This window comes from Phyllobates terribilis, unplaced genomic scaffold (assembly GCF_046119375.1).
Source record: "Phyllobates terribilis strain yellow unplaced genomic scaffold, ASM4611937v1 Scaffold_171__1_contigs__length_4068163, whole genome shotgun sequence".
In the NCBI taxonomy this organism is placed as follows: domain Eukaryota; kingdom Metazoa; phylum Chordata; class Amphibia; order Anura; family Dendrobatidae; genus Phyllobates; species Phyllobates terribilis.
Window position 1 is genome coordinate 492,541 of NW_027362931.1, and position 13,999 is coordinate 506,539.

Sequence of the window (13,999 nt, forward strand, 5' to 3'; positions counted from 1 at the left end):
ATCGCAATTTTCACCCGCGGCTGTTGCGGACACATTTCAGCTGTAATAATCAGCAGACATGTGCCCGGTTGAAAAGGGGGTTACAGCCTGGTGCGTACTAATAGGCCACAGGCTGTAAAGGGGTTAATAGCATTGCTGTATTGTGGAAGCAGAGAAACTTGTCCATCATCTCAGGTGGTCAGATATTACTGCGGTAATAATCCAGACATTTTTGGGAACGTGACAGATATTATACTCCATTTAAAGTCTGCCAGTTGTGTGTTCAAACCTATTCACACTTGGTCGCTGACCAATAGCTTATCTATTAGTGCAGTGTTCCCCAACTCCAGGCCTCAAGGCCCACCAACAGGTCATGTTTTCAGGATTTCCTTAGTATTGCACAGGTGATATTTACATCACCTGCACAGGCAATAACTCCATCACCTGTGCAATACTAAATCCTGAAAACATGATCAAAGCTATACATGGAGTGAACATGCATGATTATATATAAAAGACCCACCAATACAATTCAAGATTGACATCACATGATTAAACTACCAATACAAAAGACAATCAAAATAACGTCACATTGGGGGCATGGCCTAGCCAGGGATGTAGGCAGACGTGTTCCGGTGCTCTCTCGCCGACCGTCGCTGTGTGCGCCGACCCGGTATACCGCTGAGCCCTTCAGACACCGCCGGATCCTGTGAGAAGCTCTCCTGCCGCCCTGGGGAGCGTTTCTGACGAGCAGGAAAGAAGTAATGACCCGCACCAGGCAGCGAGATACTGGCCCTGGTAGAGGGGGCAGGGGCCAAGATGGTGCTGAGACTCAGGAGGAGGCGGCCAGAGAGAATGCGGCGTGCTCCAGGAGGACGTCGGCTGCTGCACGCCTTGAGAGGTTTGCAAGAGTGGAAGTGGGTGAACACAGTGCTGGACTTTCAGAAAGGGAGGCTGGGGCAGAAGATGGTATGGAGGATCAGGAGAATACTGTGGGTGCAGGAGACTGCGGCTGATGGCTCTGGAGATGAGGTGCAGGACAAAAATATGGAGTCTTCTGCTGACCCTGCTGTGGATGAACTCACCCTGAAAGATGTGTTCACTGTGGTGTCATACTGCAAACAGGCGCTTACAAAGTTGTCAAAGCAGGTTACGGGTGTGCAAGCAGGAATTACTAACATTAAAGCTGCCATTCAGAAAGCCGATGTCCGCACAGGAGAGATAGAGGAAAGAGTGAGCACGGCGGAGGACACCATAATATCTCTACAAGCTGCTCAGAAAAAGCCGGACAAGCAACTAACAGATGTCACTGCTAAAAATGATGACTCGGAAAACAGGTCACGACGTAACAATGTCAGGATAGTGGGGGTCCCGGAAAAATTAGAGGGATCAAACCCTACAGAGTTTATTGAGAAATGGCTGCTGGAAAAATTTGGAACTGATAAACTGTCAAAGGTCTTTGTTGTAGAAGGAGCTCACAGAATCCCACTGAGACCCCAGCCTCCTGGAGCAGCCCCCCGGGCCATGCTGGCGAGGCTCTTAAATTACAGGGACAGAGACACTATCTTACGTACGGCGAGGAAGATCAAGGATTTAACAATTGATGGACAAGATATCTCGTTCTACTCAGACTATTCACCCACGGTGCAAAGAATGCGCATGAATTATAGAGATGTAAAGAAAAAATTGAGAGACATGGGACCGGCGTATTCTGTGATGTATCCGGCCAGGCTGAGAGACATGGGACCGGCGTATTCTGTGATGTATCCGGCCAGGCTGAGAGACATGGGACCGGCATATTCTGTGATGTATCCGGCCAGGCTGAGACTGGCTTTACTGGGTAGAGGACACTTTCTGCAATTTCCGGAAGAAGCTCTGGACTGGATTGAAAAGAATTCTAGACGAGTGCGAGAGCACAAGGACGGCTGAAGAGAGGGAGATTGTGGTTTTGTGAATGTGATTTATAATTATCCTTTTTCGGTTGCATTTAACTATTTGTTGCAGGATACAAGTCTGATCATGGACTGGAGCGGCGTACTGGTGGTGCATACAGTTTATATACCTTTTATATAATATGTTTTTCATAAGGCGGGAGAGGCCTTTGGGAAGATAGTTGGTGGAATAGGCCGGTTTCATTCACCAACTCTCGGATAGAGAGAACGGAACGACAAATTGGGAGGTGGTTTGGGGGAGATAGGGGCGGTCAGAGCAGTTTTGGTTTGGGGCATGGGGGAGGGGGGGTTGGATGCGGGGGGGGGCAGGGACGGACGGCATGGGGGACATCTTAAGATGTGGTTATATACACAGAAGTTGAATCTGATAAACAATGGCGGGTATGGTTAAGGTGTTAAGCTGGAACATACGTGGTTTGGCAGACCGTAAGAGACGGGCTATTGTTCTCCAAAATATTATGGCCCACGGGCCTTCCATTATCTGCCTCATGGAAACACACCTGATGAGGGACAAAATTATGCTCCTGGCGAGGAAATGGGTTCAAAAAGTATACCACTCTACTTATTCTGCATATGCGAGAGGGGTTTCCATCTTGGTGCATGTGGGGACTCCATTTGAGGAGGTTGAGGTTAAAATAGATAAAGATGGACAGTACGTTTTTCTAGTCTGCTGACTTTATGGCAAATTATATTGTGTGGTGGCAGTGTATTTCCCACCTCCATTTACTGGGACAAAACTGCAAGAGATTATAGAGCTCACGAGGCATTGGACAGGGATTCCTGTGTTGCTGATTGGAGATGTTAACAATATAATGACTAAAATTTGGGACAAAACTAGTAGGCAACCGGGAAGAACTGACGGAGAGCGGGAGACACCCTTTGCTAAGTATGTGTCAGAGGTGGGCCAGATAGATTTGTGGAGAGTGAGACATATGGGAGTGAAGACATATTCATGTTACTCCTTGACGCACGGTTCTATGTCTAGAATAGACTTAGCCTTGGGAAATGGGTTGGTTAACCAAAACATCACTCATATTGATTATTTGCCTAGGATACTCTCTGATCATAGTCCCTTGCTGGTGGAACTGAGGTTCGGTATGTGTGGGAATGGTGGACGGAAAGAGTGGAAGGTTCACCCGGTATGGCTGGAAACGGTAGATATTCAGAAAATAGCAGGAGAGGTGGAGGAATTCTTCCAGAACAATATGGGAAGTACAGCCATAGGAACTGTGTGGGACACAATGAAGGCTTATGCTAGGGGTTTATTGATTCAAGATATATCCAGATGTAAAAGTCAGAACAGATTGGAGGAAAGAGAGGCATTGGCTGCGCTGAGGGGGGCAGAGGAGGAGTTGGTGCTTAATCCCACCGTAGAGGCGCAACAGAACATGAAGGAAGCTCAAAAAAAGGTGGATAAAATATTTCTGGCCAATGGGGAAAAGAAGAGGGAATTCCAAAAAATTGCCTTTTATGAAGAGGGTGAAAAAGTTGGTCACCTGTTGTCTACTATAGCGGCAGCGCAGAGGGAACCGGGATTTGTGTATGGTCTCTTGGATCCAACTGGCACCCTAGTCACTGAAACGCGAGATATCTTGAGGGTGTTTAGAGACTTCTATAGTGACCTATATAACTCTAAATTAAGGAACACGGGAGATGATATAGACCAATTTTTGAGGGGTACTCAGATATCTGGGCTTAGTGAGGAGGCTAGGGATAGCTTGGAGGGCCCCCTGACGGTAGAGGAAATGGAAGAAGCTTTGGCTTCAATGGCAAATAATAAAGCCCCAGGTGCAGATGGTTTACCAACAGAATTCTATAAACATCTTAGAGATGTACTATTGCCAAAATTAAAAGATGTGTTTTTGGCTCTGGAGGTGGGAGAATTACCGGAGTCAATGCGGGAGGCTACGGTGGTGGTTCTGCCCAAGGCAGATAAGGACCGGACACAGCCAGATTCATATAGACCCATATCCTTACTACCGGCTGATATTAAAATTTTAGCTAAAGTAATGTCTAACCGATTGAGCCGGGTGGTTTCTGGTGTTGTACACCCGGATCAGTCAGGATTTATGCCGGATAGATCGACGGCCATTAACTTGAGGCGACTATTCCTTAATATGCAATTGGCCGCTGATAATGCTGGGCATGGAGTGGTGGTCTCATTAGACACACGGAAAGCCTTTGATAGTGTGGAGTGGAGTTATCTTTTTCGTGTTTTCCAGTTGATGGGAATTGGTCCGTTTTTTTTGGCATGGATAAAATTGTTATATACACGTCCGGTGGCCAGATTGAGAGTAAATGGGGAGTGGTCAGATAAATTTGATTTGACTAGAGGAACCAGACAGGGCTGCCCCCTCTCTCCGCTGTTATTTGCTCCGGCCATAGAGCTGTTGGCTGCTGTACTGAGACAGTCAGACGTGGTGAGGGGATTCCGGTATGGTGTGGCGGAGGAGACGATAGCGTTGTACGCAGATGATATTTTATTATTCTTACAGGACCCTCAGATATCATTACATGGAGCAATAGCTATTATCAATAGATTTGGTTTATTATATGGGTTACAAATTAACTGGGATAAATCTCATATTATGGAAATAGACTCCCGGAATAGTTTAGATGTTGAACAGGTGGAGCGTACACAACTCAAGTTGCTACAAGAATTTAAGTATCTTGGAATTACAATAACATTACCAGTAAAGGAGTACCTTCAGGTGAATGTATACCCGATACTGGGGAAATTAAAGGATAAAGCATCTACATGGAGCAAAATGCGCCTCTCGGTGGTGGGACGCACCAATCTTCTTAAAATGGTGCTGATGCCCAAATTGTTGTACGTTTTACATAACTCCCCTGTGTGGATTCCTCGGTCGGTGTTACAGCACATTAATGCAATATTTAGAGATCTCGTCTGGGGTGGAGGGCAGCCTAGGATTAAGATGGAGACTCTCCAGAGGCCGAAGGAGGAGGGGGGTCTCGCTCTACCAAACCCGTGGGTATATTTTTTGGCAGCTCAGTCCCAGCATATTAGAGGGTGGGAGCAGAGGGCAGGGAAGGGGACTATTTGGGCGGTTCTGGAACTTTATCTTAAAAAGAGTCCATTGGTAGTGGGTCTAGAAACGGGACTTTTTGGGAAGATGGGCAAGTCATACCTGACCTGTGGCCTAATCCATAAATTGTGGACGAGGGTGAAGAAGATTAGAGGCATAGTGGGGCTGACAACGTATACTCCTATTTGGGATAATGAAAACCTATGTGAATTTTACAAAATAAGAGATCTCAGAGGCTGGGTGGTAAAGGGTGTACAATACATCTACCAACTGATGGATAATCAAAGCATCAAAACCCTAGAGACGCTGAAAGAGGAATTTCACTGATCGGACGGACACAGCTATCAGTATACACAGGTTAAACATGCGTTTATTAAGCCAGGGAAAATCAGGAACCGATCTGTTCAAAGGGACATCATCATTGATTATATTTGTATGGGGGGATGTAAACAGGTGTCATATCTACGGTGTATGCCGATCTGCTTCACAGCTTTCTACTGAATTATCCTGTTTTGGCGAAGGGAAAGTGGGAAGCAGATGTTGGTACCATTGAGGATGACAAATGGGAGCCCATATTAGAATATATCCCCAAGCTGACTCTAAGTGAACCCGCCAGAATGTCCCAACTACTTCTTATTCACAGAGCGTATAGGTCGCCTGATTTTATGTTCAGAATAGGGGTACGGGAGACCTCGGATTGCCCGAGATGTGGGTCAGAAGCTGACGGTATACTACATGTTATGTGGAGTTGCCCAAAACTTGGAAACTATTGGTCTGAAGTAGCTGGCCTAATTGAAGGGCGTTATCACTGTATAATTCCTACAGATCCAGTGGTTTGCTTGCTGGGATATGTGGAGGAACTTGTGGGGAATGATATCGCAAAACTGGCAATTGCCAGACTCTTATATGCAGCTAGAAAGGTAATAGCGAGGTATTGGGTGCGACCGGAGCCTCCCTCTAGACAGGAGTATATAAGGCAGGTGGATTATGTGGTGCGGATGGAGGAGAAAATCTATTTCAAAAGGAAAAATGCCAAACTCAGTGACAACCTATGGGCACCATGGAAGGTGTGATTAATGCTATTGGAGGGAAGATTCCGGTGAATACACTACGAAATGCAGTGAAATGGTTATAGGATGTTTTGTGGGATATTGGATCATATCTTATATAATGATGAGGGATTATTGCTGTCTGTAAAAGGGGAGGGGGGTTGAGGGTTCTTTTTGCTAATAAGAAAATGGAAAATTGTTATACTGAAGTTGTATTTCATTATTTTTTTCTAAATGAATAAAAAATTATCTGATTTAAAAAAGATAACGTCACATAATAAAGTCATCAGTAGAAAAACCCCAATATAAAACTTCACAAGTAAGTACAATAATATATATATTTTAAACAATTATACATGCGAGCATATAAGATGCGATGTTAATAGTGGAGCGTAAGTTCACGTCGCATATTCAGGCCGGTAGGATAACATGTATCCAGATTCATCATCCAATTATGCCTCTGGGTTTTGGAGACGTTTTCTGATGTCTCCTCCTCTGGGATTGGATATAATTTTTTCGATACTGAAAACCTGCAGTGAAATCTTCTTGTTGTGGCATTGTATGAAGTGCCTGGAAGCATAGGATGTGTTGCGGCTGTATCTGACATATTATATACATCTGTGATCTGCTCAGAGAGTCGTTTTTTTAATCTTCGTATGGTGCACCCCACATACATTTTGTCACATGAATTACATTTAATAACATACACCACATGATCACTGTTACAATTAATGTATTGTTTGATATGATTGTGATTTGTCTGAATTATGAAAGTCCTTTGTTATTTCTACATTTTGGCATAAATTACATCGACTGTGTCCACACTTATAAAATCCCGGGCAATTAAGCCCGGTGTGGCGTTTTTGTATTGGATTACATACATTTGGGGATAAAGTATTTCCCAAGGTTTGTGCTCTTTTGGATACTACCCGGATACCTGGGGTTAGAATTTTAGAGAGTCTGTTGCATCATCCTGAAGAATAGGTAAAAAAATGTTAAGATTATCTTTTTTAATACTATAAAATTGTGGACTGAATTGTAAAGAAAGTGCTAAAGTATTAGAAAGATAATCTTAACATTTTTACGTTTTCTTCAGGACGATGCAACACTCTCTATAATTCTAACCCCAGGTATCCGGGTAGTATTAGTTATTTAAAAAAATATATATATTTTTGTACTTTCTTATTTGTGTAGTTTTATATTGGGGTTTATCTATTGATGACTTTATTATGTGACTTTATCTTGATTGAAATCACACGATTAAACTACCAATACAAAAGACAATCTTGAATTGTATTGGAGGGCCTTTTATATATAATCACGCATGTTAATTCCAGGTATAGCTTTGACTAAGAACGCAGGCTTGCGTTTGAAACGCATTTCTTTGCCTTTTCTCTCCATGGAATTTCCATTTTACCATTAAAATCTTTTTGCGCATGACAGAAGCTGGAACATTTTGTATTTTTCCTTCTAACGCAAGTGGTCCCTTGAGGTCCATGCTTCAGGACGCCAGGAAGTGTGGGTAAGCTGGTTTCTTTTTTCTCCTGTTTGACAGATATTATACTCCATTTAAAGCCTGCCAGTTGTGTGTTCAAACCTATTCACACTTGGTCGCTGACCATTAGCATATCTATTAGGCCACTACCTAAAACTGTGGTCATTAGACATGATCCTATATTACTGCAGTAATAATACAGACATTTTTGGGAATGTGACAAATATTATACTCCATTTAAAGTTGGCAAGGCATGTGGCAAGGGACGGGGAAGTGGACGTTGCCAGTCCAACTGCTAAGTCTTCCCGAATCTTGCTCTTTTTTAAAGACTGTACAGTTAACCCAAAAAAGGCCATTTGCAACATCTGTAATGCCAGCATCAGCAGGGGCAGCAAAACTACCAGCCTGACTACAACCAGCATGCTCAGGCACATGACAGCAAAGCACCCGACTAGTTGGACAGAGCGCCAGGGTCCAGCAACAGTGTCTGCGGGTGACACCACTACCTGTTCCGCTGTTGTGCGTGCACGACAATCCCCTGTCTATGGTGCAGGTGTCACGCTGTCTCTGTATACTGGAGGTAGGGGGCCTAAGCTGACCCTAAGCTGGGGCCCTGACTAATCCCTCAACCTGGAGGTACTGTTAAAGGTACAGAGGTCCAGGCCGCCAGCGTAACCCCTACCTCCTGAAGATCCCTGCACCTCAGTAATCTAGTCCTGAGAAGGACCCCGATCACAACCAAAGGGAACAAGAAATAATATGCCCAAACACAGTACTTAGACGAAGGAGACAGTACAAGGGAAAAACCAAAACCACCTTGCATACAACAACTACTCAACTACAACAGAGGGAAAACCAACGGGAAAGGAGATAAATGATAAAGCGAGGAAAGGGAAAAAACACTTCCAAATACACTTATCTCAGCAACTCCAAACACCACGATCCGCTCTGTCAGTCTGAATGAAATGCTTTCACCGACACCTCCCAAACAGACCAGCAGGTATATGAAGGAGTCTCACTACAGAAGTATTGATTGCAGCTGGGCGAGGCTGGACCTCATCTAGCCCAGAGAGAGAGAGAGAATTAACTCCCTCACTGCCGAGAAACACAAAGCACCAACAAGTCAGCTGCGAGAAGTCAGGCTGTGTACTCGTGACGATCTTCGTGGCAACACACCCGTGACAGTACCCCCCCTTCTACGAGGGGCCTCCGGACCCTCAGGGCCAGGTTTATCCGGGTGAGTCGTGTGGAAGGCCCGAACTAATCGGTCTGCGTTAATATCCGACGCAGGAACCCACATCCTCTCCTCAGGACCATACCCCTTCCAATGAACCAGGTACTGAAGGGACCGGCGATTAAAGCGTGAATCAATGACCCTCGATACCTGGAAACTCCAAGTTACCATTGACAACCACTGGAGGGGGAGGTAAAGGTGACGGTACCACCGGCGCCACATACCTCTTAAGCAATGATCTGTGAAACACGTTGTGAATTTTAAACGTAGGGGGGAGGTCAAGACGGAATGCCACCGGATTAATAATAGAACTGATTCTGTACGGCCCGATGAACCTGGGACCCAGTTTCCAGGAGGGAACCTTAAGTTTAATATTCCTGGTAGACAACCATACCCGATCGTTCACACTTAGGTCCGGACCAGACACTCTCCTCCTATCAGCCATACGTTTGTATCGGTTCCCCATAGTATTCAGATTCTTCAGCACCCCTCTCCATACTGAAGCGAGTGATGAGGAAAATCGTTCCTCCTCAGGAACCCCCGAAGAGCCCCCCCTACTGAAAGTACAAAACTGGGGGTGAAAACCATATGCCCCAAAAAACGGGGACTTACCAGTGGACTCGCTCCGCCTATTATTAAGAGCAAACTCTGCCAGAGGTAAGAAAGAAGCCCAGTCCTCCTGGTTCTCAGACACAAAACACCGGAGATATGTCTCCAAGCTCTGGTTCATACGTTCCGTCTGACCATTGGTCTGAGGATGAAAAGCCGATGAGAATGACAACTGCATCCCCCGCCGTGCACAAAACGCCTTCCAGAACTTGGACACAAACTGAGACCCCCGATCAGACACCACCTCGGAGGGTACCCCGTGAAGCCTCACAATCTCCCCAATGAACACCTGCGCAAGAGTTTTAGCATTAGGGAGAGCCGGAAGAGCGATAAAATGTGCCATCTTGCTGAACCTGTCCACTACAACGAGTATGACCGTTTTTCCCGAAGACGGAGGGAGGTCCGTAATAAAGTCCATAGACAGATGAGTCCAAGGACGCTCCGGGATCTTCAAAGGTAAGAGGGCCCCAGACGGACGGGTATGTGAGGTCTTAGAGCGCGCACAAACCCCACAGGACGCAACAAAAGTTACCACCTCCTTATGTAAGTTAGGCCACCAAAACCGACGCGAGAGGAGATCCACAGTTGCTTTACTCCCCGGGTGTCCTGCAAAAACTGAGTTATGGTGTGCCTCGATCACCTTTTGTCGCAACTGATCTGGAACAAACAGCCTCCCCGGAGGTCCAACAGGGGCGTCCCCCTGAGCCTCCAATACCTCCTCCTCAAGCTCAGAGCATACTGCCGAAACCACCACCCCCTCCTGAAGGATAGGAATCGGGTCGTCCGTATTCCCGGCCCCCGGGAAACTACGAGATAAGGCATCCGCCTTTACATTTTTTGACCCAGGACGATATGTAACGACAAAATTAAACCTGGTAAAAAAACAATGACCACCTAGCTTGTCTGGGATTCAGACGTTTCGCGGACTCCAGATATAGCAGGTTCTTGTGATCGGTGAAGACGGTGACCGGATGAACTGCCCCCTCCAAAAAATGGCGCCACTCCTCAAAAGCTAACTTAATGGCCAAGAGTTCCCTATTGCCGACATCGTAATTCCTCTCAGCGGACGACAATTTTTTAGAGAAAAAGGCGCACGGATGCCACTTACCAGGGGACGAACCCTGTGACAATACTGCTCCCACCCCTACCTCGGAAGCGTCTACCTCTACAATGAATGGCTGAGGCGCATCAGGTTGAATGAGTATGGGTGCCGAGGCAAAACATTTTTTCAAAGAGGAGAATGCTTGACAAGCCTTGTCAGACCACCTAGAAAAATCCGTCCCCTTTTTAGTCATGTCAGTGAGAGGCTTAACCAAGGACGAGAAATTACGAATGAACTTCCGGTAATAATTAGCAAACCCCAGGAAACGTTGTAGTGCCTTAAGATTCTCTGGCCGATCCCACTCAAGAACTGCCCGCACTTTCCCAGGGTCCATACGAAAACCGGACGCTGAAACCAGAAAGCCTAAAAACTGGAGTTCCTGTACGGCGAACACACACTTTTCCCACTTGGCATACAGTTTATTATCCCGCAAGATCTGTAACACCTGCCTAACGTGCTCCTGATGAGACACCAGATCCGGCGAGTAAATTAAGATATCATCCAGATATATGACAACAAACTGTCCCACCAGGCGGCGAAAAATGTCATTAACAAAGTGTTAAAACACCGCCGGGGCATTAGTCAGACCGAATGGCATGACAAGGTTCTCATAATGCCCCTCCGGAGTGTTAAACGCCGTCTTCCACTCATCCCCCTCCTTCATCCTAATCAGATTGTACGCCCCCCTGAGATCCAACTTAGAGAACCATTTGGCGCCCGCGATCTGATTAAAGAGATCGGGAATAAGTGGGAGCGGATACGGATCTCGGACCGTAATCCGATTAAGTTCACGGAAATCCAGGCAAGGGCGTAGGCCTCCATCTTTCTTCTTAACAAAGAAGAACCCCGCAGCCACCGGTGAAGATGAAGGTCTAATATGCCCCTTAGCCAGACTTTCTGAAATATAATCCTTCATGGCCTGCCTCTCAGGACCAGAAAGGTTATACAACCTAGCTTTAGGTAACTTGGCCTCAGGGAGCAGTTTTACAGAACAGTCATACACGCGATGAGGAGGTAGTTCCTGACACCCTTTCTCCGAGAATACATCCTCAAAGTCCGCCAGAAATGGAGGTAAGACCCAAGGAGTAACCGCACCAATGACCGTGTTCATGCAGTTTTTATTACAGAATTTACTCCATTGGCTTATCTCCCTGGTTTGCCAATTAATAACCGGGTTATGCTTAGCTAACCAAGGAAGGCCCAACACAATAGGAGTGGGAAGACCCTCCAACACGTAGCAAGACAACAGTTCTTTATGTATTGCCCCCACTTGAAGTTTTACGTCATGCACAGCTTGCAAAAAACTTCCCTGACCGAGAGGCCTGGCATCGATCGAGAATATGGGGATGGGTTTAGCCAACTCACTCAACCGCATACCTTGAACCCGGGCAAACCGAGCATCAACCAGATTAGCCCCGGCCCCACTATCCAGAAGAACAGATATCCTCTCAGTTCTCGTACCCACCACCACCTCCGCCGGTACGAGAAACTGAGACGAACCTAGGGACGAAATACCTACTCCCAGATTGCCGTCCACCACACAACCTGGGATCAACAGTTTTCCGACGACTCTTCACTCTGCAAGGGACGGGATGGACACCCCCCAATAAAATGTCCCTTTCTCCCGCAGAAGAAACACCTTCCTGCCTTATGGCGCACCACCGGTCCCCTCCCCCGAAATGATGTCCCTCCTAATTGCATAGGCTCCTCTGGACTGACCAGGGGAACCACCATATGAGGGGACCTTGTAGGAGGTGGAGTCATCACAGGGGGTAGAGTTATCCCGCACCTCTCCCGAAGCCGTCTGTCCACGCGAATAGCAAGGGCCATAGCGGCTTCCAGTGACACGGGAGAGTCATACTGAGCCAACACATCCTGTAATTTGTCAGATAAACCATGACAAAACTGGCTCCTAAGAGCCGGGTCATTCCACTGGGTGTCCGTGGCCCACCTACGGAACTCCGAACAGAATTCCTCCGCCGGACGATCTCCCTGCTGGATCCTACGTAACTTAGACTCAGCAAGGGAGATCCGATCTGGGTCATCATATACGAGTCCCAGAGCAGCGAAAAACCTATCCACTGACTGGAGAGCCGGGGAACCCGGGGGAAGAGAGAACGCCCAAGATTGTGGGTCCCCTTGTAGGAGCGAGATGACAATTCCCACCCTTTGTTCTTCACTCCCCGATGACCGAGGCCGCAGCCGAAAGTACAATTTGCATGCCTCCCGGAAAACAAAAAACTTGTCCCGCCCCCCAGTGAACCTGTCAGGGAGAGCTACTTTAGGTTCCGGTCTGGCTTGCTCCTGAGGATGCCAAACCTTGGACCTAACGTCCGCCAGCTCCATGGACAAACTCTGCAATTGCCGAGCTAGACCGGCTACTGGATCCATGGTAGCTGGAGAAAAACTAAGTTGGGTCGGTGAAAATGTCACGCTGTCTCTGTATACTGGAGGTAGGGGGCCTAAGCTGACCCTAAGCTGGGGCCCTGACTAATCCCTCAACCTGGAGGTACTGTTAAAGGTACAGAGGTCCAGGCCGCCAGCGTAACCCCTACCTCCTGAAGATCCCTGCACCTTAGTAATCTAGTCCTGAGAAGGACCCCGATCACAACCAAAGGGAACAAGAAATAATATGCCCAAACACAGTACTTAGACGAAGGAGACAGTACAAGGGAAAAACCAAAACCACCTTGCATACAACAACTACTCAACTACAACAGAGGGAAAACCAACGGGAAAGGAGATAAATGATAAAGCGAGGAAAGGGAAAAAACACTTCCAAATACACTTATCTCAGCAACTCCAAACACCACGATCCGCTCTGTCAGTCTGAATGAAATGCTTTCACCGACACCTCCCAAACAGACCAGCAGGTATATGAAGGAGTCTCACTACAGAAGTATTGATTGCAGCTGGGCGAGGCTGGACCTCATCTAGCCCAGAGAGAGAGAGAGAATTAACTCCCTCACTGCCGAGAAACACAAAGCACCAACAAGTCAGCTGCGAGAAGTCAGGCTGTGTACTCGTGACGATCTTCGTGGCAACACACCCGTGACAGCAGGCGAAGATGCCTCCCGCCCTGTACCTGTCATTGTACACTTGCAACCACCACCATCAGCATCCACGTTCTTGTCCCAGTGCCGCGTTCAGCTGTCCCTACCCCAGCCCTTGGAACACAAGCGCACATACGCAGCCAACCACCCTCAGGCCACAATACTAAACTGCCACATTTCTCGACGGCTTGCACTGGAAATGTTGCCTTTAGGATTTCCGCAACCTCATGGCGGTGGCCGTCCCTCGGTACTTGGTCCCCACCCACTATTTCTCCCAGTTTGTAGTCCCAGCCTTACACAAGCACGTGTCCCAGAATATTACCTGTGCCCTCACCAACGCAGTTACTAGGAAGGTCCACCTAACCACAGACAGATGGACAAGTGCTTGTGGTCAGGGACGGTACATCTCACTGACGGCTCTCTAGGTTAAAACTGTGGAAGCCAGGACCCAGTCGGACCCTGGGAAGGAACACGTCCTC